Raw genomic sequence first — 23,663 nt, forward strand, 5'->3', positions numbered from 1 at the left:
GCAGGAGGAGGAGCTGTACAGGAGCACAAAGGTGGGGGCTAAGATTTGAGGAGTCAGCAGCACAGACAAGTCACATTTTGTTTTTTGAAATGCTTCCAAACCAAAGCCCAACCCCTGAGACTACCCCAGGATTTTGTCAGGGTTCAAGTTAAGTTAAAACACACAATTATATTGTGATGCAAATGCTTAGAAAAGGCAGAGAGGCATTTTGCACTTCAGGTATGATGGGCTTCTCCAACCTGTCTTTAGTAAAAATGAAGTCCCTGGTGAAAGGTACCCTTTAAGGTGGTCATGGGCCCCTTAGAAACCTTGGGCCCCGGACGGCCACCCAAGCCGCCTATATTTTAATATGCTACTGTCGGTGGTGCCTTGCTAGTGGCATTTAAATAGTTAACACCCAGGATTGATGCTTAACAAGTTTTTACATTTTGATGGGTCCACTCATCACTAGTTCCCTGGAATTAGGAGGCAATATATGTATAAATCTAATACAAAAAAATTACAAGTTCACAAAATTCCCCATCAGTTTAAAAGCAATATAAATTATTAGTGGAAGACAAGAAAACACAAGAGGGTCTTAAAAGGGTTAAAATTTTTTAATTTAAACAATTTTAAAAATTATTCTTAGCGCTAAGTAGATGCAAAAACAGAATGGTATAAAGTTGCTAGTAGCCTTTAACAAGGATGACCAAGTCTTCAAATGTTTTCTTATCTGGATTTACTATGCAAGAGAGCAACTCCTTATACATGAATGACTGAGGACCCTTCATGATGATGAAACTCTTAAAGGGGTTGGCAGCTCCTTTACATCAGTTTATCAAGTGATTCAGCAGTTCTGTTATTTACTTTTGTAATGTGTGCAGACCCTTCATGCTTCTTTCTTTACAGCTCTCCTGAATAGGCGGAACTGCAGCAGGAGAGTTATAATTTATTATACTGCCCCCCTCCTCTCTCTCACTACCTTCCTCATCTCTGTTAGTGAGCACGGACTATGAGAAGAGAGAAAGTGAGAGAGGGGATGTCACATGGATGAGCTGGAGCAGAAACAGTGACGACAGCTGTATATATGTGCCGAGAGCAGCATGCTGAGAACAGGGAAAGTCTGCAGCTTTCAAAGGAGGCAAGAAGCCTCTTTATTCTGAATGGAGATGATTTAAGGTTAATAAGATTAGGATTGTGACAATGGGGGGTATTTATCAGGGCTTCTATGCCTTATTGCAATGTATTTTCCCCTTTCCGCCACCTACACACCAGGGCGTGTGAAGGGGGGGTGCTCGTGGCCAGCTGGGAGCGTTCCTGTTCCTGTGTCTGCGCCCCTGCTGCAACTGGCAAATTTTCCTATGTGGCCGCATTAATATCTATGCCAGGCCGGAGCCTCTTGATGTAAATGACTGCGACGGAGTATCAACAGGGCTATAGTATTGCGCAAGCTTATGATAAATGACCCCCAATGACCCTATGGAGAAGACTAATCCCATATACTAATTTCCAGCTCTGAATGAGTTACCCTGATGTAGTGACATGTAGCACCCTCCTTCCTAGTTTCCCCTCAGCTATTCATTACTGGATATTTCACTGGCACCTTGCCTCTTTGGGGACAAGTGTGTCTTAATATTTTAGTAGCAGCTAAGCGATGTAATTATCTGTTAATAATTTAGCATCTATTATAGCCACAAGGAACCCAATCACTCATAATAGGGCAGCACACGTGCGTGCTTTCCGTGCTCTGCGCTCTTTGTGCGCTCCGGCTCCTGGTGTATGGCACAGCAATCGCTCATTGTGCACCTGTCTGGATCTCCACCCACTCGTTATCATAAAACGCGCAGCTGTCACCCATGTCACCCGCTCTTTGTGTGGTCACCTTGCTCCGGGAGGAGCTACTGATGTATAAACTCGATACGGTGGCATCTCACAAATACCAATTTTTGAAATCCAAGGTGTATCACTCAACGTGTCGGAGCGGAGCAGGTGTGGCACTGTCACTCCGCAGGGTAGAGACATATCGAACAATTGATACATCTGTCTCCCTGTAAAGCGAAAACGTGTTAAAAGGTCAGACAGGACAGTTGACCTTTAAAGTGATGATAAAGTATTGACAGCAAACGTGTTCCTCGCTAGTATGCAGAGCGGAGCGGACAGTGGGTTAGGGCCGGCGCAGAGCAATCAGAGTTTTCATCGCTGCGGGGACAGATGGCTCTGCTAGAATAATGACAGAGCAGAGAGACGGCTTTTCCTCTAAATGGAGTGCCAGGCAGAAGGTGATGCTGGATAAATGACAACTCAGGAACCAGGGAGATCTTCCGAGTCAGGAATACAAAAGACTACCTATTGTGCGCTTTTCTACCATTTTCACCCCAACACAGGCTGAAGGCTTTGTACTTATTTTTCCCCCCGATTCCTCCTTCAGTTCTTTTTAACTCTTTGACATAACAATGAATTCTCACGCGTGGGAAAATGTAATGAGGGATTGAATAAAACCCTTGTACATAGAGTGAAACACATAATTTGATGTCTTCGCCTCCCCCCCCCACCCGTCCTTCCTTCACCCACCACTACCTCTCTCTACTCCCGCTATCATCGCCCTATCATCTACCCTTCTCCCCGTCCTCGTTCCCTCTTCCTATTCTCAGACAAGCTGTCTCCTATTTGCAACTCGGCACATTATGCCGCATACAAATTACATGTGCATATATTTCATATTCAATATACTGTTTACAATGCCACAGAGCAACAAAAAGATGCTTAAAATGCCAGAACCATAACAAATGAAATACAAATGAATGCACAAGAATCGATACGAGCAAATATCAACTTCTCTAAATTAATTAAATAGGTGACAGTCAGCAAATGGTAATAAAAGAGATTAGGGAAAAAAAAAAAAAAAACGGCTGCCGTAAAAATAAAAAATCCATTAATGTTTTGCTAGGAGCTGTAGCGAGAGGTAGTAATGTGTTAACTCATAGCATGCTGAAATGACCAGATTTATAATGCTTTCCCCCATTTTACGGATCTTTTATATGGATATACATTTGACAATTACGACCAAAATTTGGATCACAATATTGAAAGAGAATCTGATGTTCACAATACACATTCTGTATCCCATATTATAAATTCATTCTGAGTCATCCTTTTTTTTAATAACTCTACTTTTAGGGCTTTTAGGAGCCCTAAAGCTGAACCCATCAGACTTTCCCTACCTATTGACTCGAAAGCCTCCCCAGGGGATGGCCATTAACTAGCTGCCAATCTGCTTAAAGGGAACCTGTCACCAGGGGCCTAATTTTCACTAAAGACAAGTTACAGAAGCCCATTACAGCTGCAATGCAAATCTGCCTTTCTACCTTCTCTAAACATTTGCATTACAATATAATTGTGTGTTGTAACCTTGCACCCTGACAAAATCCTCTGTGTAGTCCCAGGGGTTGGGCTTTTGTATGGATGCATTCCAAAAAACAACATGTGACTTGTCTGTGCTGCTCACTCCTCAGCCCGCACCTTTGGGCTCCTGTACAGCTCCTGGGAGCTGTACAGGAGAACAAAGGTGGAGGCCAGGAGCTGAAGCACAGAATGTGTTGTTTTTTGAAATGCGCCCAACCCCTGGGACTACGCAGAAGATTCTGTCAGGGTACAAGGTAAGTTATAACACACAATTATATTGTAATGCAAATAGTTAGAGAATGCAGAAAGGCACTTTTGCACTGCAGGTGTGATGGACTTCTGCTATCTGTCTTTAGTGAAAAAGAGGTCCCTGGTGACAGGTTTCTTTTAAGAGATGACAGCAGACAAGGACAAGACAAACAATAAGAAAAGTGACAAATTACCAAAGAGATAGACAAAGGGATAACCAGGAAGGCAAGCCAAGGGGTCGGAAGATACCAGATATATGTACTATAAAAATAAATGGACAGCACTCTGTATCACGAGGTGCTGCCAATGTTTATATGTGTATTGTATCTAAGAAAGGCTAGACGGGCTGAAACGCACCCTACTTTTACGCTGTTATACTATGCTGCATAAAGTTTACGGAGTACATTAGTGCCGATATTTTTTGTTTTATGCACCAGATATAAGTAGACAAAATGGGTCTTATTTACTAATAGTCGCGGATCACACTTTTGTCGGACTGTTCACGGTTTTCGGGGATTGCACGGCTTTGACAGGTATTTAACAGGGGATTGAATTGTGGCGCAGCTGCGCTGGCTGCCATGCAACAGAAATCGGGGGGCGGGCCGCCGGGCGATCCAACTAATTCAGACTGAGCACGGGATTTAAGATTCAAATTGTGCCGCAAGACAATGCACTTACATGCACCAGGAAGAAGAAGGTGAACTCCGGCGGACCTGAGCGGGGAAGCGACACATGCAGGATATCGGGCGCACGATCTTAGTGAATCGCGGCACAGTGCATTACCGTTGGACAATGCACTTTCGTGAACTCCGCGGGACCCGGTAAGTAAATGTGCCCCACTTTACGCAAACTTCGTGAAGTGTGAAGAGTCACTGAGAATGGGTTCCCAGAACCTTTTATGTAATGTCAGAATCTTAACTCCAACACTGTCAGGATAACTGCTAACTGTGCGTTGGCACTTACCGGCTCTGATCGCAGATGTTATTGGTTTCGGTTTGGGTTCAGGACAACTTTTTAAAATTCAAGTTAAACCAAATTTGGCCGAACATGCATTTCAATGGGTCTGCTCATCACTAATCGGAACCTATATAAAAGAGAACAACCATTGTACATTTCTAGAGGCATTTAACTCTAACACTTATGTTACTGTTTCTTACACACATAAGACAAGGCAGTACAGAACTCCATATTCTTGATCCAAGTAATTGCATTGTCAGAACCACTGAAGGATGAAGGATTCCATGTTCCGTTCTGGTAGTAGTGATTTTCTATTTCCTTTCAGTCAACTCTTAGACATGGAAACCCAATATAGATTACCAAAGCTATTGTTTTACAGCAAATTGTATAAGGCAGAAAATAAGCCAATCTTCTGTACATTACTACAGCAATTGGGTTGTCAGACAAGTTAGATGGCTGAACAATGAGACATAATAAGTCCCCGGTCTACTGACCTTTGCTCTCCTTACTAAGGACTGTCTATCCTAGTGTATGTATGTGCTAAATTATACACTGCAGAATCCTATTTACCCCTATAAGGAGCATTTGTGAGAAGACTTGTGGTTTATTCTTCAGGCTGCGGTCTGCTGAATGCCTAGTTCAATGGTAAATCTTTATTATACCACAAGGTCCATTGGTTTCAAAAACTGCTAAAACATAAGAAAAACATCATAAAACAATATTACTTTATGGGGGTCATTTATCTTATCTTGTTTGTTTTTGCCTGTCTTTTTTTCCCGGCTGCTACTTTGATAATTTATCAATCTCACTTTTTCCTTGTGTTAAATATTTTTTTTTTCAGATCTCTTTTGTGCCACATTTGTTACAAATGTCTCAAAAATGTTGCTCAAATGTCTCATTTTCTAAGGTTTCGTCTGGAGTTTTTTGGGCCAAAAAATGGGGCTAATTTACTAAGGGTCCGAATCGCGCGATTACGTCGGGTGTCTTGCCGATTTCCGACAAATTCTGCTGGGATTTTGGCGCACACGAACAGATTTTGACACAATCGTGCCGGGTTGCATGCGACGGAAATCGCTTGACACGCACTTACCTGCACCAAGAAATAGAAGGTGAACTCCAGTGAACTCCAGCGGACCTCGGCGCAGCAGTGACACCTGGTTGACATCGGGCGCACGGACCTTAGTGAATCCCAGCCGGACCCGAATCAGCGCCGGAGAACCGGGTAAGTAAATGTGCCCCAATGTCTTAAATTTTAGACAATTTGAAATGATAAATGTAATTTGCGACATTTAGCACATCTGGAGAGAAATGTGTCTTACTGACGAAAAACAAACATTTCAAAATGTCCCCAAAAAGGTGCAAAAATTGCAATGCCCTAAAAAATGTCTCAAAAAAGACAGAAAAAACAGGAAGAAGTATAAAGATAAATGACCCCCTATGTCTGCAACTTACCCATTGTGAATGGGTGCCCCTTACACCAGCTCTTGTGAAGTCTTACACCATAATTTTTTGACCAGGACACGTCTTTTGGATGTACATGCCCTCTGGGTGTAGTATGATACACTATAATAATAAAAACATAGTAATAGTCTTGTACTCCTTCAGTGGTCCCATTCACTCAGAGCCGTAGAAGGCGCGCGGCTGTGGTCAGGGCTGGAGCGCCGGATTCTGTAAACAAATAGAGGGTGGCATTGAAGGGCGTCAGGGTGAACAGGAGGCAAGCATAAGATTTTTATTGTTTTTCTTTTCCCCCCAAGCCTTATATAAATTTTTTGAAAAACCTAGACAACCCCTTTAATAGAGATGAGTGCTCATGGTCCGTCTAGGATGCCCATGTGTTTTCACTTTTTACAATTTTCTATGAGGACAGACGTGTCAATTCATTTCATCCCAATTTTCCAGCCGGAGATCTGTTAGACATTTATTGCTAAGATCTACTGCTCTTTCAGTAATATGAGATTTTCTAACATTGCTTCAAATCTATCTCCAGCTAAATCAGATTGTGCCTGTTTATAGGGGTTGTTCCAAGTTTGATTGGTACCCATTATCTAGTGGTCGGAACCCCACGATCCTGAGAATATGGTCCTGCTCTCACTAATTGATGGAGAGGCAGATTGAGCATTAAAAATCATGTATTTTTTTTACTACAAACATAAATCAGACTTTTTTTTACATTTCAACATGCTCCACGATGCATAGTAAAGTGCAGAATAAGATCCTGTAGTCTGGTAGAACCGTCTGCAGTCCCCTTTCAGCAAGAAAAAGTACAAATGACAGACAGTAACATGGAATATCATACTGGATCATCTGGAAAACGTTAGTCGTGACTGTAGTGTCCCTGAAATTCATTAACAATTCATATACAGATAGTGGGGCACATTCACTTACCCACCCGGAGGAGTTCCCAAAAGTGCATTGTCCGAGGAAACTGCACTGTGCCGTGATTCACTAAGACCGTGCCCCCGATATCCGGCATCTGTCACTTCCCCGCTCAGGTCCACCGGAGTTCACCTTCTTGGATGTGACTGTGGTAATCTTCTTATATTTGTTGTCCATGGCCTTCTTTCTTCTAAAATCAATGTTCCAAATTATGCTAACAAGCCAAAAGACTAACGGAGTGATTCCCAAAGCCCCTTTGTACTGCAGACTCACAGGCTCTTTCTCTGATGCAGAACAGAACGGAGGAGTTCTGGGAACTGGTCTAGTAGCCATTTGGGTTCATTGGCATAATTTTAAACATTGATGTTAGAAGGAAGGAGGTCATGGATAACAAATATCAGAAGATTACCACAGTCACAGTGCCAGGATCTATGAGTAAGTCTTTAGCAGCTGTTGCACTAATGTTGTCTCCCCATGGCAAGCTATGCTGGCTGCAGGTAAGTGTCCCTGGTTTATCGTGATAGATGTTTAAAATTTTTATGGAAGAAAAATAAAATCTTACATACAGCAGTATATAATGTACAGTTAACGTGTTTTTCACCATTACATATGTAGTTTTGCTAGCTAGCAATCAGTGTGGATTAATAAGTCTAAAACATGCAGATTATTGCTTCTTTTTATAGTAGATTTCTATTAAAGTACACCATTGAGTTTGGGCGTGTGGGGGCTCATCTGGTCTTTTCTTCAGAGCTTGGCTAAGTAAGATTGTCTCCGAATCAGAATGTATTACAAATGCTAAGGGTACATTCACGTGAACGTAATGGGGACCTATATGCGGCCGCATACAGTCCCCATTGACATCTATTGCACCTGGTCACGGTGCGGTGAGCGTTCATTGCACCATGACCATGTACGGTAAAATATAAGACATGTCCTATACTGTTCTATGGAGAGGGGAGGGGTGAGCACTGCTCTTCTCCTCTCCAGCGCCCTAATGTGTGAATGTACTCAGAGTCTGATTTCATCTCATACCCATCCATGTGGTCACACTTTACCCGGAGAACCAGAACCGGGCATCATGTAATATTCCATATGATAGCATAGATCTATAGAAGACTTATGCCTCAAGACAGCTCAAGAAAATACGAGACCTGGAGAGGAGCGGGTAATTGTATAAAGTCTTACAAACATACAAATGCATTAGAGATCATTACCAGGCGGAAACAATGCAAATATTGTGTAAGCTTGTCATTGTGAGGGTTTATGGGATAAATGGATGTCTTCATTTTCCAGCGATCTCCCCGGGATTCTATCTTAAGGGGATTAGTTGCGTGAACGGGTTTTTCTGTGATGTATCCATCATATTTATCTTTAAAGACAGCGATAGGATTTTCATTGGTTTTTTTTCGAGTGGAGGTTCTTGCTGCAGGAAAGGGTTAAAAAAAATGGAGAAATCGATGGGATCTCGGATAGATGAGCGTTTGGGATCGGAGCTGTCACTTTGCTGTCATTGCTGGGATTCGGGAAGTGATTTGTGACACGTAAATGGGAAAAGAGGGGAACCTCTTCTGGAATCTGAGCTCAGACCATGTCCTCGACGTGGGAGGACTCTGCTGGTAACTCTGGCGCGGACGTCACCTCTGCGGTCTGGGCGGAGCTGCAGGCGACTCATTGAAATTCTGCAGGAGCCATAGACTCTGTGGAGGCCATTGCCTGCTGAATGACAGCGCTGTGCACAGAAGATAAATACACTGGAAAATGAGATGCCTCTGCAGAGAAAGGAATAAATTACTTGTCTGGCGAAGGGGAGGAAATGTCCCCAGGAGTACCGCTTACATTAACCCATTCACCCCTGAACGCCTCCATTACGCTTTTACATTTTACAATTAAAACGCTCATTATTGGAGAGAGAGCGTTGGAAATATACTGCGGTATAAAAACGATATAAATAATCCGTAATCTCTGCATCCCCTTTACTATAATTCTTCCTTTCGAGCAGCGATACAATACGCTTGCGGTAAATTTAACCCTTACTTAAGAACACCCGACTTACATACGACCCCTAGTTACAAACGGACATCTGGATATTGGTAATTTATTGTACTTTAGTCCTAGGCTACAATGATCAGCTATAACAGTTATCACAGGTGTCTGTAATGAAGACTTATTGTTAATCCTGGTTCTTATGACAATCCAACATTTTTAAAATCCAATTGTCACAAAAAATTTTGGCTGAGTTTACAATGATAAAATATACATTTCCGACATACATACAAATTCAACTTAAGAACAAACCTACAGAACCAACCTTGTACTTCCTGTATACACTTAATGTGACTATGTATGTCCTTGACTAATAATATGCATAAAACATACACCAAAAAAATCCCATAAATAGCTTCCTCGAACCCCCAAGACCGAAGCTACTTTCGATGCGTTTGTGAGTTTGGGAGACAATGACGTCCAAGTACTTATAGATCTTCCATTACCAGTCTGAGTATATCATCTGCTGAGAACGGCTGCCAAGTCTGCAACCCTGCAGTGTGCCAGCCGAGCATTTACATTCAGCGCGTGCCACGTCCCGCAGCCACAGAGCTGCATATAGATTGAGGTATTTGGTAAAACACATCAAGCCTCAAGTGACATGTAAAATGTATTACAGTGACCTTGTTTTTCACAAATAATCCAGAGAGCGGGATTCTTTACGACTTAGCGAGAAAAATATTTCTATATTAGTATCATACGTGTGAGGCGACGCTGCATTATATGTCTTCTATATATTAAAAAAAGGAAACGGATAGAGGGATTCTGAGGGTCATGAAGAATGAATGGAACTTATATATCTTCATATAGGGGGAAATCATTGTAAAACTTTGTCAAGGTCACCTCTAGAGATGAGCAGACCGGATGGTCAAGTTCGGGTTCAACCTTCAGAACTGGATTTATTGCCGGACTGACAAGCGAATAGCCAATCCAGTAAATTGATTCCCCTAGCAACTCGATCTGCCAATCATAGCCATGGCTAGTTGCTAAGGGCTGTTCCCTATTTTCTGAATTGGCTGTTCCGCCGCCAATCCGGCATTAAGTCCAGGTCTGGCGGTTGGACCTGACCATCGGGTCCCATCATCTCTAGTGGTGACCATGACAAAGTTTTATGATGATTGCACCTTGTAGGTCTTCTTCTTCTTGACTATGAATCACCTAGTTGACGGCTAGAGAAGAACGAATCATTCAGGATTTGCTGAAACTTTGCTGAATTTTTCTAAAGATTTGGATTGAATCAAACTCAAAACAATCGGAAGAGATTTCAATTTTTCTACGATAGCAATCAGTTAAACCTTAACCCTAATCCTCATCATTTATAGAAAATTAACAAACAAAGAATCTGAGTTTTAGGGGATTAGAGTGGGTTGTGTACTAATTTCGTTGACAATTGGAGCAACAATGACTGATTAGAAAAAATTTGGGTTGGATTCTGTGACTAAAAATCAGTGGATGTGAGTCTACAGATCAACAAATAGATTTAATTATCTTTAGTGACCATGGCTGATCTGTGGGGGTGCTGCATCACGGACTCTCCACCAATCTGATGTTAGTATCCTCTGCCATCAGTATTCACATAAAAATTTATGAATGACATCACAAATCTTTACTGTATATCCGTGAGAAGGAAATAACACCAAAACTACAACAACAACAATTATTTATCATACAACCAACTCCCCCTTCAAGCTCCTCCCCCAGGGGTCGTGAAGAGAGCGGGGCATGTGCTCTCTCCAAATTCCCCCGGCCAGGAGGAGGAGACTTGCAGCGGAGGATGCTGAGAGGCAATCGGGGGCCATTTGCCTGAGCGCCTCTGGTTGTTTTACAAAGTTAATATTTCATTATTAAAGATGCCAGAAAACTTGTAAAAGACAGTCTCCTCATCCCCTAGACGGAACAAGCAGCCTAATTTGGACACTATACACCAGTAATCTGGTGATAGATGTCCTTAAAAGGTGCAGCTTTCTTCACAAAACAGCGCCACATCTGACCATGGTTTGTGCTGGTATTGCAACTTAGCTCCATTCATTTCTACAGCTGAGCTGAAATACCAGCACAAACCATGGACAGGGGTGGTGCCGTTGTGGTGAGAAGAAAGTGGCCATGTTTTTCAACCTCCAGCCAACCGATTTAAAGCAAACCTATCACCAGGAATGTCATTTTTAGCTGGTGACTGGTTCCAATAACCTACATTATGCTGATTTTAAAAATGCCTTTGTCAGCATTCTAAATCATTTCTGTACTTTACAAAAATTTCTCTCCCTGCCAGCAGCATATTGAGAGTCCCAGAAAGGAGTGGGCAGCTGTCTACCTATGTCTCAGTCTCCTCTCCCCCACATTCATCCGGCTACCTCCCCTGTGCAGGCAGAGGAGGGAGATGGGTGGGAGCCAGGTATTGTGAAACAAAGTTTTATAACGTACAGAAATGATTTAGAATGCTGACAAAGACATTTTTAAAAACCAGCATAGCAAAGTGATGGTGAACCTTTTAGAGAGTGCCAAAATGACAACCAAAATCACTTATTAATTGCGAAGTGCTAACATGGCAAATTATGAAGGGACTTATTGCTCCCTTCTCAGTCACAAATATCAATCATAGCATTGTCCTGAGGACAGTAGAAAGAAGGAATTGGGCCTGGAGCAAAAGCTCTAATGGTAATCCAGCTCTGCCCACATCTTCTCCAGTAATCTCAGGCAGACCAGGATGTAGAACTGAGCATGGCATAGTCCTTGATTACCTGGGACTGCGGGAGGAGGTTTTGAGTGCTGCCTGGAGAACTCTGTGCTAAGATGATGGCACCCAGTGCCACCTCTGGCACCAGTGCCATAGGTTCATCATCAGGTATTGGAACCTGTCACCAGCTAAAAATAACATTCCTGGTGACAGGCTCGCTTTAAATCACTGAGTATTTATAAATGACTGATCATTTGTAGAAAATCCATTAAAATCTGCATATGGAGGCAAAATAATCTGCCGCATAATTTTCAAGTTTATTTTTAGGGTCAGAATTCTTATAAAGAGGCTTCTCAGTTTCGTTGGAAAACTGTAGAAAAAGTACCTACCTCTTTTCGGCTCAGCTTTCCTGTGGTGCCCTAAGGACCCTTTCCATGGCCAAGATGAGGTATTTTTGGGGAGCAATGAAAGAGATTCTGTAGTACACCCACCGAAGTAGTGGTAAAGGGGTCTACACTTTTTTTGAAAAGGGGATTTGTGTTGTCTGTCATCAAAATGTATTCCAAGCCACATTTTACCTACTGGTGATTGCTGCAACTACAGATACTGTAGCTTATTTATATAAAAAGTGAATGGCTTAGGTCTTAGGCCAGCACAGGGCTGGATTACAGCGAGGGCTCCAGGGGCGCGCACCCTGTGGGACCCCACCATTTTACTAATAAGGGGGCCCAACAAGTCTGACAGTCAACTCTGGGAGTGAAGCGCGATGGCGATGCCACCACGCCGCACGTGCGCCTGCCTCCAAGCTCCAAGCATGCCCGTCCAGCCATTCTGTATGTAGAATGCTTTTCAGGAGCTGTCCTGCATGCAGAGTGACATCAGATCCCCCCCTTAGTACCTATCACTGGTTGGCTGAACTGCTTGCCAGCCAAGTCCTAGCCAATCAATGTTAGGTTTACTTCCTCACAGATCACTTTGCCCGATCTGTGAGAGGAGGAGAGAGAAGTCTCAGGGAAGCAGTGGCACCTGGGACTGGCACAGCGACTAGTAGTGAGTACTAGTGCCTTGGTGCCATCTAGGCCATCAGCGAGGCTAACATGAAAGTAGGAGAAAATGTAGAATATAAATCATAATTTGGAACAGTAATATGTACCACTATCTGGGCTACATTCAGGGGTGGCCCTTACCGGATTCAGTGCCCCGGACCTTCACCAACCTTAATCCAGCCCTGTTTACGCACCCCTTACTGTACAATTTACTAACCGTCTTTCCATTCTCGGATTGTATTTCACAGTATGGCTGAGGATTTTTTTTGTAATTCCAATTAAATAAATGTGACCCATTTTTGACAAGTGGGCCCCCTCTATGAAATATAAGGTCATTTTGTGCTCGGAGGAGCCCTTGTGCCTCTCCTGACAGACTGGCAATCGTTGGTAGAAATAACTATGCTGATATTGATTTTCCTTCTTAACCTTTATACCACTTCAAAATTTATAGTTCTATTCTCACGGCTTCCTATATACCAAAGTCCAGACGGAAATAACATTGACATTTTTTTTTTTTGGTAAACTAAATCAAAGTATAGAAAAAAACTAATTAAACCTTTACCTTTCATCTCCTATATTCTGAAGTGATTGTTAACCCTATACCTTCCTTAAAGGAAATATACCATAAAAATCAAGCATGGATACACCAGGGTCACTTACTCTTAGATCTCAGCACCGTGACCTTATGTTTGTTATCCATGGTCTCCTTTCTTCTAAAATCAACTCTGGAAATTATGCTAACGAGCCAGAAGGGCTTTGGGGGGAGAACGTTACTAGAGCCACTCCGTGCTGTAGCTTTACAGGCTGTTACAATGTCTTTCCTCCCCCTGCTCCCCCAGCACTACCCCCTCCCTCTGCGTGATATAATATTAAACAGTGGGAGAAGCCCTGGAATTATGTGGGTTGGTTTTGTATGTAAGAGGTAACACCATGGATGCCTATGAGATTTTACATAGTGTCCTATCGGCATGTAGCGTATTATAGAGCAGGAGAGACTGGGGAAATGTGTATGTAATGTGTTATCTGCAGGCAGCATGTTATAGAGCAAGAGAAACTGAGTGAATTGTATATAGTGTCCTATTTACAGGCAGCATGTTATAGATCAGTAATGTGCCTACATAGTATGCAGGAGTAACTGATCAAAGTGTCCCATCTGCAGGCAGCATGTTATAGAGCAGGAGTAACTGATCAGAGTGTACATAGTGTCCTATCTGGAGGCAGCATGTTATACAGCAAGAGGAACTGAGTGAATTGTACATAGTGTCCTATCTGCAGGCAGCATGTTATAGAGCTGGAGGAGCTGAGCAGATTGTACATAGTGTCCTATCTGCAGGCAGCATGTTATAGAGCAGGAGTAACTGATCAGAGGGTAAATAGTGTCATATCTGCAGGCAGCATGTTATAGAGCAGGAGTAACTGATCAGAGGGTAAATAGTGTCCTATCTGCAGGCAGCATGTTATAGTGTACAGGAGATAAGCAAATTGGGGAAGAAGTGTCTGAGGTAAAACCATACCTCCCAACATTTGGGAAAAGGAAAGAGGGACAAAATGGCGGCACGCTACGCGTGCCGCGGCGATCCCCCTAAGCCACACCCCCAATCACTCCCTGGCCACGCCCCAAATTTTAGCCATATTAAAATAATAAAAATCATCATTTAAAAAAAAAAAAAAAAAATTATCCTCATTGGGATTTGAACCCAGAACCTGCAGTGTCCATGTACAATAATAACACAGCGCCTTAACCCACTGAGCTATAGCCTCTGTGATTAACAAGGTGGAGAATTTTGGTAACTAAGAACTATATACTGCCTTGGTATATAGGGAGGGATCTTCTCAGATTATTGTAATTATTGAGACTATTATTATTATTATGGAGATTATTATTATTATTATTGAGATGATTATTATTATTATTATTATTGAGATGATTATTATTATTATTATTATTGAGATGATTATTATTATTTTTACTATTATTAATAATCATCTCCATAATAATAAAAATAATAAAATGTATAATAATAATAATAATAATAGTCTCAATAATTACAATAATAATCTCTGAGAAGATCCCTCTCTATATATCAGTGCATTAGTCTGTGTCACAGTGTAACAGTGGCAGATAACATGTCTTAGTTACCAGGAATCCTCAGCTCTGTATCACTGGGCTTATAGCTCAGTTAGTTAAGCTCCTGTCTATGGTGCTGAGGGTCTCAGGTTCGAATCTCAGCCTGGCCAAAACTTTATGTAATTTAATTATATAAAGAGCTTGTGTCTGGGGAATCCCTAGGAGACCATATATGGACAGATGGAGATCTGACCTGATGACGTGGTCCCTGCTCAGCGCTAAGCCCGACACTTCTCTGAAAAGGATTCCCTCCCGATGTCTGTAGAAGCCATTCTGTACTGTGAGTTCAGACTTTCAAAGTATTTACTATGCGGACACAGCAGCGGGACATAGCGGGACCTGGGGGGAGAATCCGTGACAATATCATAGCTGCCCGTGACGCGGGGCAGGGGTACGAAAAACGGGAAAGTCCCGTCAAAATCGGGACGGTTGGGAGCTATGGGTAAAACTATTCTAGTTGCCCATAGAAACCAATCAGAGCCCAGCATTCATTTTACAAACAGCTGTGGGAAAAATAAAAGCTGAGCTCTGATTGGTTGCCATGGGCAACTGGAACCGTTCTGCTCTCAGACACTTCTGATAAATCTCCTCCATTGTATGTAGTGGCCCACATTTATTAATAATGAGGCAGTGTGCACTGGATTAATGAAGACTGGAACACAGTTTTCTTGAATCTGGCGCACCCTACGAGCGTCCAGAGTGCTTGAACTGAGTGCTCCAATTTCTTTCTTTCAGTTGAAGGGGTGTGTGCCACAATTATGTTGGACTGCCGCTTTCTGTGCACAGTATTGTGTGGTGGTGTGCACAGTGCAGCCGCGAGACAATACTGAAAACACTTCTGAATTCTGGCGTAGACTGTTTAATAAATATGGGCCTTATCTGCAGGCAGCGTGTTATAGAGCAGGAGGAGCTGAGCAGAGTGTACTTATTGTTCAGCATGTTGTACAGCAGGAGGAGCTGGTGAGATTGTATATAGTGTCCTATTTACAGGCAGCATGTTATAGAGCAAGAGAAACTGAGTGAATTGTATATAGTGTCCTATTTACAGGCAGCATGTTATAGATCAGTAATTTGCCTACATAGTATGCAGGAGTAACTGATCAAAGTGTCCCATCTGCAGGCAGCATGTTATAGAGCAGGAGTAACTGATCAGAGTGTACATAGTGTCCTATCTGCAGGCAGCATGTTATACAGCAAGAGGAACTGAGTGAATTGTATATAGTGTCCTATCTGCAGGCAGCATGTTATAGAGCAGGAGGAGCTGAGCAGATTGTACATAGTGTCCTATCTGCAGGCAGCATGTTATAGAGCAGGAGGAGCTGAGCAGATTGTACATAGTGTCCTATCTGCAGGCATCATGTTATAGAGCAGGAGGAGCTGAGCAGATTGTACATAGTGTCCTATCTGCAGGCAGCATGTTATAGAACAGGGGGAGCTGAGCAGATTGTACATGGTGTCCTATCTGTGGGCAGCATGTTATAGAGCAGGAGGAAATGAGCAGATTGTACATAGTGTCCTATCTGCAGGCAGCATGTTATAGAGCAGGAGGAGCTGAGCAGATTGTACGCAGTGTCCTATAAGCTTACTAATATTTTGATGGAAATAAACCTGTCTGTAAAACTATTGGCTGTTAGAATTACCCAAACTTATAGATGACTTTAATGAAAGCCCAGGGAGTCAGTATGGATCTATAGTGGGACAGATCCACTTGCACTGTGGGGCATTGAGAAATGTACACCATGACAGCAGTGTGAACAGAGTCTTATGAGTAACGCACCATCATGGCTCATATCCTAAGTGACAGATAAAATATTACATTTCTAATATGAATCTCCCACAGACTAAGATTTTATGGCCCTACTGTGTATGATGCAGGGCTTAATTATTGTCAGGCGGCTCTCCAGTAAGTACCTGCTTACAATATAGGCAGGATTTATGTTACTGCTGACTTTTTAATCTGTCCGATATTGAAGCAATGCATTGTGGATGAGTACACAGTTTGTGGATCAGTCATCTAACTACGTATGGAGTAATGGATGGTAACGATCATTACGCTTCTCACCAAACATTAATTTTCGTCTAACTTGTCCCACCTTTCTGTAACAGACACTATAAAGGGAATAGACAACCAGATGATGAAGATGGCTTTCAATGGAATGGGATACGACTTGCAACATTTATCATAACAATGAATTTATAATTAGATCATTATTAAAACTTGTAATCACTTCCCGAGATCCTCAACATAGTCAGTTTGTAAAACTTTCCAAACTAATTAACCCTTTAACTCAACAAAACAATACAAACAAAAACACTTGTCGTGTACTTCAAATATATTGACATGGGATATGTAGATCTTAAAGGGATTTTCCAAATTTGGTTCTGTGAATGTGGTCTGCTCATCCCTATTCATGAAGCATTCCTTGAAATAAAGAAAAGCAGACAATGGGGGTCATTTACTAAGGGCCCGATTCGTGTTTTCCCGACATGTTACCCAAATATTTCCGATTTGCACCGATTTCCCCTGAATTGCCCTGGGATTTTTGCGCACGCGATCGGATTTTGGCGCATCAGCGCTGGCATGCACGTGACGGAAATCGTGGGGCGTGGCCGAACGAAAACCCGACGGATTCGGAAAAACCGCCGCATTTAAAAAAATAAATCTGTCGCGGAGCTTGCACTTACCTTCACTCAGCCCGAGCCGGTGAACTCCAGTGCGTTCCGATGCTTTTCAGCGCAGCAGAGCCACCTGGTGGACGGCGGAGGAACTACCTTAATAAATCCCGGCCGGACCCGGGATTTATTAAGGTGGCACATGGTGGCATTAATTATTCAGGAACTAAAACAGTCTTCTGTTCCCTAAAATATTCCCTAGTTTATCACAGTAAACAGCCCCCTCATGGTTTTTATATAGAAATAAAGCCCCCCTTACCCCCTATGTATTCATTAGGTGAAGCCCCCCAACTCCCATGGATTACTTATGTACTGCCTTATGTGGGCCCCCCAGCAGCTCTGGCCCCGGCACTTGCCCAGGTATCCCCAGTGCTCGCGCCGACCCTGATGCCAAACAACTAGGTCTGAGATAATAGACTTGGTTTATCCTGTTCAGTCCTTCCCAATAATATAATAATTCTAATCTGTGGTGCTCTTTGGGTACCCTTAAATTGTGAGCCCCATGTGAATCCAATAGTAACATAGATACTGGGATTCTGGTACCACTCACGACTTCTATTACAGGCAGCTGGGGGGGCACAATGAGATGGACAGATAGAAGACGTTAAAGGGGTTTGCCCATGATAGAAACTAAATAAATTGAAACCCCCTAGTGATGATTACACAATAAAGATCATTTTTACTTTACAGTGTTACTCAGTTTTATTGCTGTTTTAGCTCCTATCACTCAGTGATGGTCAGTGTAAGATTCCAGAGTGTGGGCGGGGACTCTCTAAGCAGATGCTACATAAACTCTCTGTGCTATGAGATGCTGTTCTCTGACAATGTGCTTAGATTATTAGGGTACAGGGTTTGTATACACTTTTATTTAGCTTCTGAACATTCTACTAGTATCTGACACATAGAAAGAGAGATGAGACAAATCAGAGATGAGAAATAATGAAATGCATATAGCACACAGTGACACACTTCAGCTCTGTTGCATGTGAGCTATAACAACACACAGAGTGCCCCCCCCCCCTTCCTGAATAAAGACATTACCTTGCTAGTAACTTGTAGAGTAAGTCTGTGCACGCTGCTGCTTGTCGGTAGGAAGTGTTTGTGAGTGTCTGTGTGTGAGCTTGTCTTGTAATGTAGGGGGGAGGGGCAATGGAGGGGGAGGGGCAGAGATAACACTGCATCCTGCAGACAGGAGAAGTTGTTCATGAGAAGAATCTGCCCTCCCCGGCCATAAAAATCAGAAGATTTACGGTCGGATCCCAGGAAAACCTAAATTATGTACACAGGACTGATAGAGACAGGTCAAAATTATATCTGTCAAATGCTATATTTTTGTTAATGACAGTGAATTATAGAATGTGTTATTTAGTTATCCTTAATATATTTAAGAATATTGTTGTCGTGGGAATACCCCCTTAAGGGGGAAATTATACTGTGTGGGTCAGAGTAAAGGGTGGAGCAAAAGGCGTAGCTCAGGGTAAAAGAGTTTTCTCCGGTGCCGCATCTTTTGTCCCTCTTTCTAGTTTACAGAAGTTTGCAGTTATGGAAAAAGTGGGCAACCCATTTAAAGTACAGGTGGTCCCCTACTTACACTCGACTTACATACGGCCCCTAGGTACAAACGGACCTCTGGATGTTGGTAAGTTACTGTACTTTAGCCTTAGGCTACAATAATCAGCTATAACAGTTATCACAGGTGTCTGTAATGAAGCTTTATTTTTAATCCTGGTTCTTATGACAACCCAACATTTTTAAAATCCAATTGTCACAGAGACCAAAAAAGTTCTGACTGGGATTATAATGATAAAATATACAGTTCCTACTTACATACAAATTCAACTTAAGAACCAACCTACAGACCCTATCTTGTATGTAACCCGGGGACTGCCTGTAATTACTTCATTGATTTACAAGAAAATCTAAAGTTTTTGGAACAAGGTTGGTAAATCCTTTAAAGTACATTTAGGGCATAGAATGACTATAAAAAGAATACTGGAGATTTCTCAAACTATAGTCACTCAAGTGTCTTGGGTTTTGGATTCTACCCCCTGTAGATACACTTCTGATACTAGGCTAGTTCTGTGTTCCAGGATGAGCTGCTGCTTTGCATGTCTGGTTAGCATGTCTGATTTTTTTTTTTTGGCGTTTTGCAGAAACTGAATTACCACTTCCAGCAGCTATTTCTCTATAAGTTATCTGCTTAGTTTTATTTAACTTTTATTTATTTACTTTTATTAAGTTTTGGATTGAAATTTTGGGAACTTTGTAAGCAATTACTAGATTTTCATATTGTGTAAATCTACCTTATGCCTGGAACATATTGATTATTGTAACATGGGGCGCATTGTATTAGGGTAAGACTCCAGCAGAAGCTAATGGGGCCCAGTTACTTACTCGAACCCGCGGAATTCACGTAAGTGCATTGTTCGACGAGAATGCGCCCGATTTCCTGCATGTGTCACTTCCCCGCTCAGGTCTGACAGAGTTCACCTTCTTCTTCCCGTTGTTGAAAGTTGAAAACTAAATCCTGCACTCAGTCCGAATCAGTCGGATCGTCCGAACGCCTGCCCCCAGATTTATGTCGCATGAAAGCCAGCGCCTCTGCGCCACAATCTGATCGTGTCCGACACAATCCCCAGTTAAATACCTGTAATAGCCATGCAAATCCCAAAAACATCGGAAAAAACTATGAAAGTGCATCCGCAGACCCAAAGTAAATAAGCCCACGACCTTAGTGAATCCCGGCAGACCCGAATCCTCGTCAGACAACGCGCTGCGAGATCGCGACTGGACTGGGTAAGTAAATGAGCCCCAATGTGTAATGCTGTAATTCTGCCCTTCTTTGTGGCTTTAATGCACTTACTTGAAAGGGAACCTGTCACCAGTTTTAACCCACTAAACAACATGCGGGTGTGGTATGAGATTTTTTTCTTATAGAATTCACACTTTTATGTATCTCCTCTAAAGTCATATGAAAATGTCATGTATGAGATATTTGCGCCACTTGAGATGCCTCTTTCTTCTATAGTACATAGAAACATATAAATGATAGGAATCTAATCTTTAAGATCAGACTTCTTGGAGCTACAGTGCTGGATATACAGACAGTTAAAGAAATAAGGGTAGTTTAATGGGGTAAAAGCTGGTGACAGTATCTGTTTTAAACCGAATTGTACTTTTTGTTACCTGAGCCCAAGTGCATAATCTTACCTTTATCTACATTAAACTTCAGCCATTTTTTGCCTATTCCTCCAGCTTCCACAAATCCCTCTGTAATATTAAACTATTGCCCATAGTATTAATTACTTTACAAAGCTTAGTATCATCTGCAAATATTGAATTTTACTGTGTAAACCCTCTATGAGGTCATTAATAAAAATATTAAAAAGAAGGGGGCCCAGTACTGACCCCTGTGATACCGAACTAAAAGCTGTGACTTAATCTAAATATATCACTCTGCCAGTTCTTAGCCAAGTTATACATATTTTCTGTGTTTTCATTTTATGTACCAACAGTTTGAGTTACAGTATCAAATTAAATGTCTAGATATTTTAGTAGAATTTTGCTTTTAGAAATTCTCTTATTTTCATTGTGAATTTGTCTGGAAAAAGTGTGTGGATTTCAGAAAAAAGATTTTCTCACTAGTGCCACCTATTGGCATCAGGCATGAAGTGTGTGTGTTCCGACTGCATTGCAGTGTTTGAACTGGGACTAAACTAAGAAGTGGAGTCAAAGGGTTTGCATGGATTATCTACAAAGTGCACAAGGATATGGACTGGGAATCCTCAGGTCACAAAAGTCTTTGTTAGCAAAAAGTGGCTAGTAATGAGCGGACCCATAAGAATTTAAGAGTGCAACCGAACATATTTAATAAACCAAATGACCAAACCAGGACCTCAACAGGTAACACCCGCGATCGGTGCTACTACTGATGGCAGGCATTAACTCTTTAAAAGATGCTGGCAAAAATCGAAATGGCTGCGGCTATGCACATGGCGGCACTAACATCTGGCGAGGATTGCTACTCCTGATGACATCTTTGGGAGCGACGATTCTCCCATGCTACTGGCATGTTAGACCCAGTGTGCATGTAGCCGCAGTCATTTAAATTCCATTGTTGATTTTGCCAGCTGGAGTTAAAGAGTTAATGCCTGTGATCAGAGCGGGACACAGATCACATGTGTTAATGGCAGTGAGGAAGGGTGGGTGCAGGGCCAGTTCCAGGTTTCAGTAGGCCCCTGGGTGAACTTACAGTGAACTTACATGGCAGCATTAAAAATTTTGAAACTAAAACAGTCTCCTGTTCCATAGTTTATCATCCCAAACAGTCCCCAAACAGTGCATTAATTAGATACAGCCCCCCTTACTTGCATGGATTCCTTATGTATAGCCTTATGTGGGCTCCCCCAGCAGCTCTGGGCCCGGCCCAGTGCTTGCGCTGGCCCTGAGTGGGAGGGTAAGCCAAAGCCAGACCCCAGATCCTGGGGAACTTGAAATTCAAAATTCTGGTTCTTACCGAACTTTGCATTTTGGGTCCCTTTAACACTAATATTGACTAGGATGCTGTCCAAGGAAGAAGTCATAGCTGACTAGGCAGAGAACAGGGCGCTTGGACCCACAAGCTCAAAGTGTGTGACTGCTGGAAGAGGGGAATGAATACCACCCAGAGCAGAGGGGAAACGGAGCAAAAGGGAAGAAAGTTGTGATGATACTGACCAATGGTGCTACTTGAGCAGGTGCTTTTGGTGCTTCAGTGTACAGGGGCCCAGGTTCCTCACGAGGCCCATCATATGTTTTTCCCCATACGAGGAGTATTATAGTTAGGGGTCTGACATAGATTTTGTGATGAGGTCCAGAAACGTTGTCCTCTGATGCCAAGCCAAGCGGTGTACCGTGGCACTACTCTTCGACGGACCTTGCAAAGTTAATGAAATAACCCAAACCAGAAAACTGTTACAAGATGTTTCAAGATTCTTCTCACTGCAACGGAGAACTAAGAAGAAAGTTTCCCTTTCACACAAAGCATTGACATTATCACTGCTCACACAACTAAACCCTCCTCACCCCTTCAATTCAGTTCTAATTTAGTCCAATTGTAGCTTCCGCACAATTCAGTAAAGAAAAACCATATTCTCACCTCACTCCTCAATTCACCTCTGGAAAGCGATGACGTCAGCTCCCTCAGAACTCATTCATATTCTGCGTGGTCACCTTCACCGGCTGCTAGGCAACAGCCTGAGCTCATTCGGGCATTACCTAGCAAGGTTTGGGCTCACGGAGTATATTCACCGTGGGTTCTATTGGAGAAATCATCATAAAACAGTTACATTTCCCCACATATGGGGGTTTTTAAGGCATGAAGCTATACTGAACCAGACTGCACATTAACTGCTCAGATTACCTGCTCTGCAGCAGCGCGCCTTTGGAAACGACTTGACAATGTTGGTGTGTACGCGTGTTGCTCGGATTAGTCAACCTCTCAGTGTACACATCTCAAACGTTAGATTTCTGCCCCGTAGAAAATCAGATATTATCCAGCGCCCGGCATGCAATCTGCTACGGATACAAAAGGTCCCAATCAATATCGTGTAGAAATTAAAATAATTGCGCTATGTGCGAAATGTGATTAGATTACAGATTCCGTCACCGCGCTCCACAATTTACTCTACAGATGTCTCTTAATATAAGGCACCAATGTAGCGGAATGACGAAACGACTTCTACAACAAAGAGCGGACCTTAGCGCAATAACCATCGTCCTTCACAGACCATAAACCCGGCACAGAGCGCGGATCCCACGGACGGACACCGGCATTATTCATTCTACAGATAGCGGTCTCCTGATTAGTATTTAGTACCCTAATATAAATCTGGCTCCGGCAATTAAAACTTGCCCGTTTTTTTTTTTCTAATCACTCTCTGTACAAATGTTCCAGCTGGCATTTCTTCTCTCGGACAGTTATTAGGAATTTTATTTTATTTTTTTCAGCCATTTTGAAGCGAGGAAGATTAATGAATTTTTACTACCGCTATAAAATCAATTAAAACAGGCTAAGATCTGAGCATCGGAACATTTTCATTCGGAAGATGAAGTAATAATAATAGCGTAGGAATAGACTGGATTTTTTTTTCTT

The 23,663-nt window shown here is 42.4% G+C and overlaps 1 long non-coding RNA gene across 1 annotated transcript; it reads right to left on the reverse strand.

Moving 5' to 3' along the window:
• Positions 1–4,227: 4,227 nt before the first annotated feature.
• On the reverse strand, positions 4,228–22,823 carry LOC140068738 (uncharacterized). The gene is made up of 4 exons (XR_011848536.1): positions 22,668–22,823; positions 6,040–6,255; positions 5,158–5,276; positions 4,228–4,714 (listed from the first exon to the last, which is right to left on the reverse strand). It is a non-coding gene; the product is annotated as an uncharacterized lncRNA (long non-coding RNA).
• Positions 22,824–23,663: the final 840 nt, after the last annotated feature.

Source organism: Engystomops pustulosus, chromosome 7, assembly GCF_040894005.1.
Source record: "Engystomops pustulosus chromosome 7, aEngPut4.maternal, whole genome shotgun sequence".
Lineage (NCBI taxonomy): Eukaryota > Metazoa > Chordata > Amphibia > Anura > Leptodactylidae > Engystomops > Engystomops pustulosus.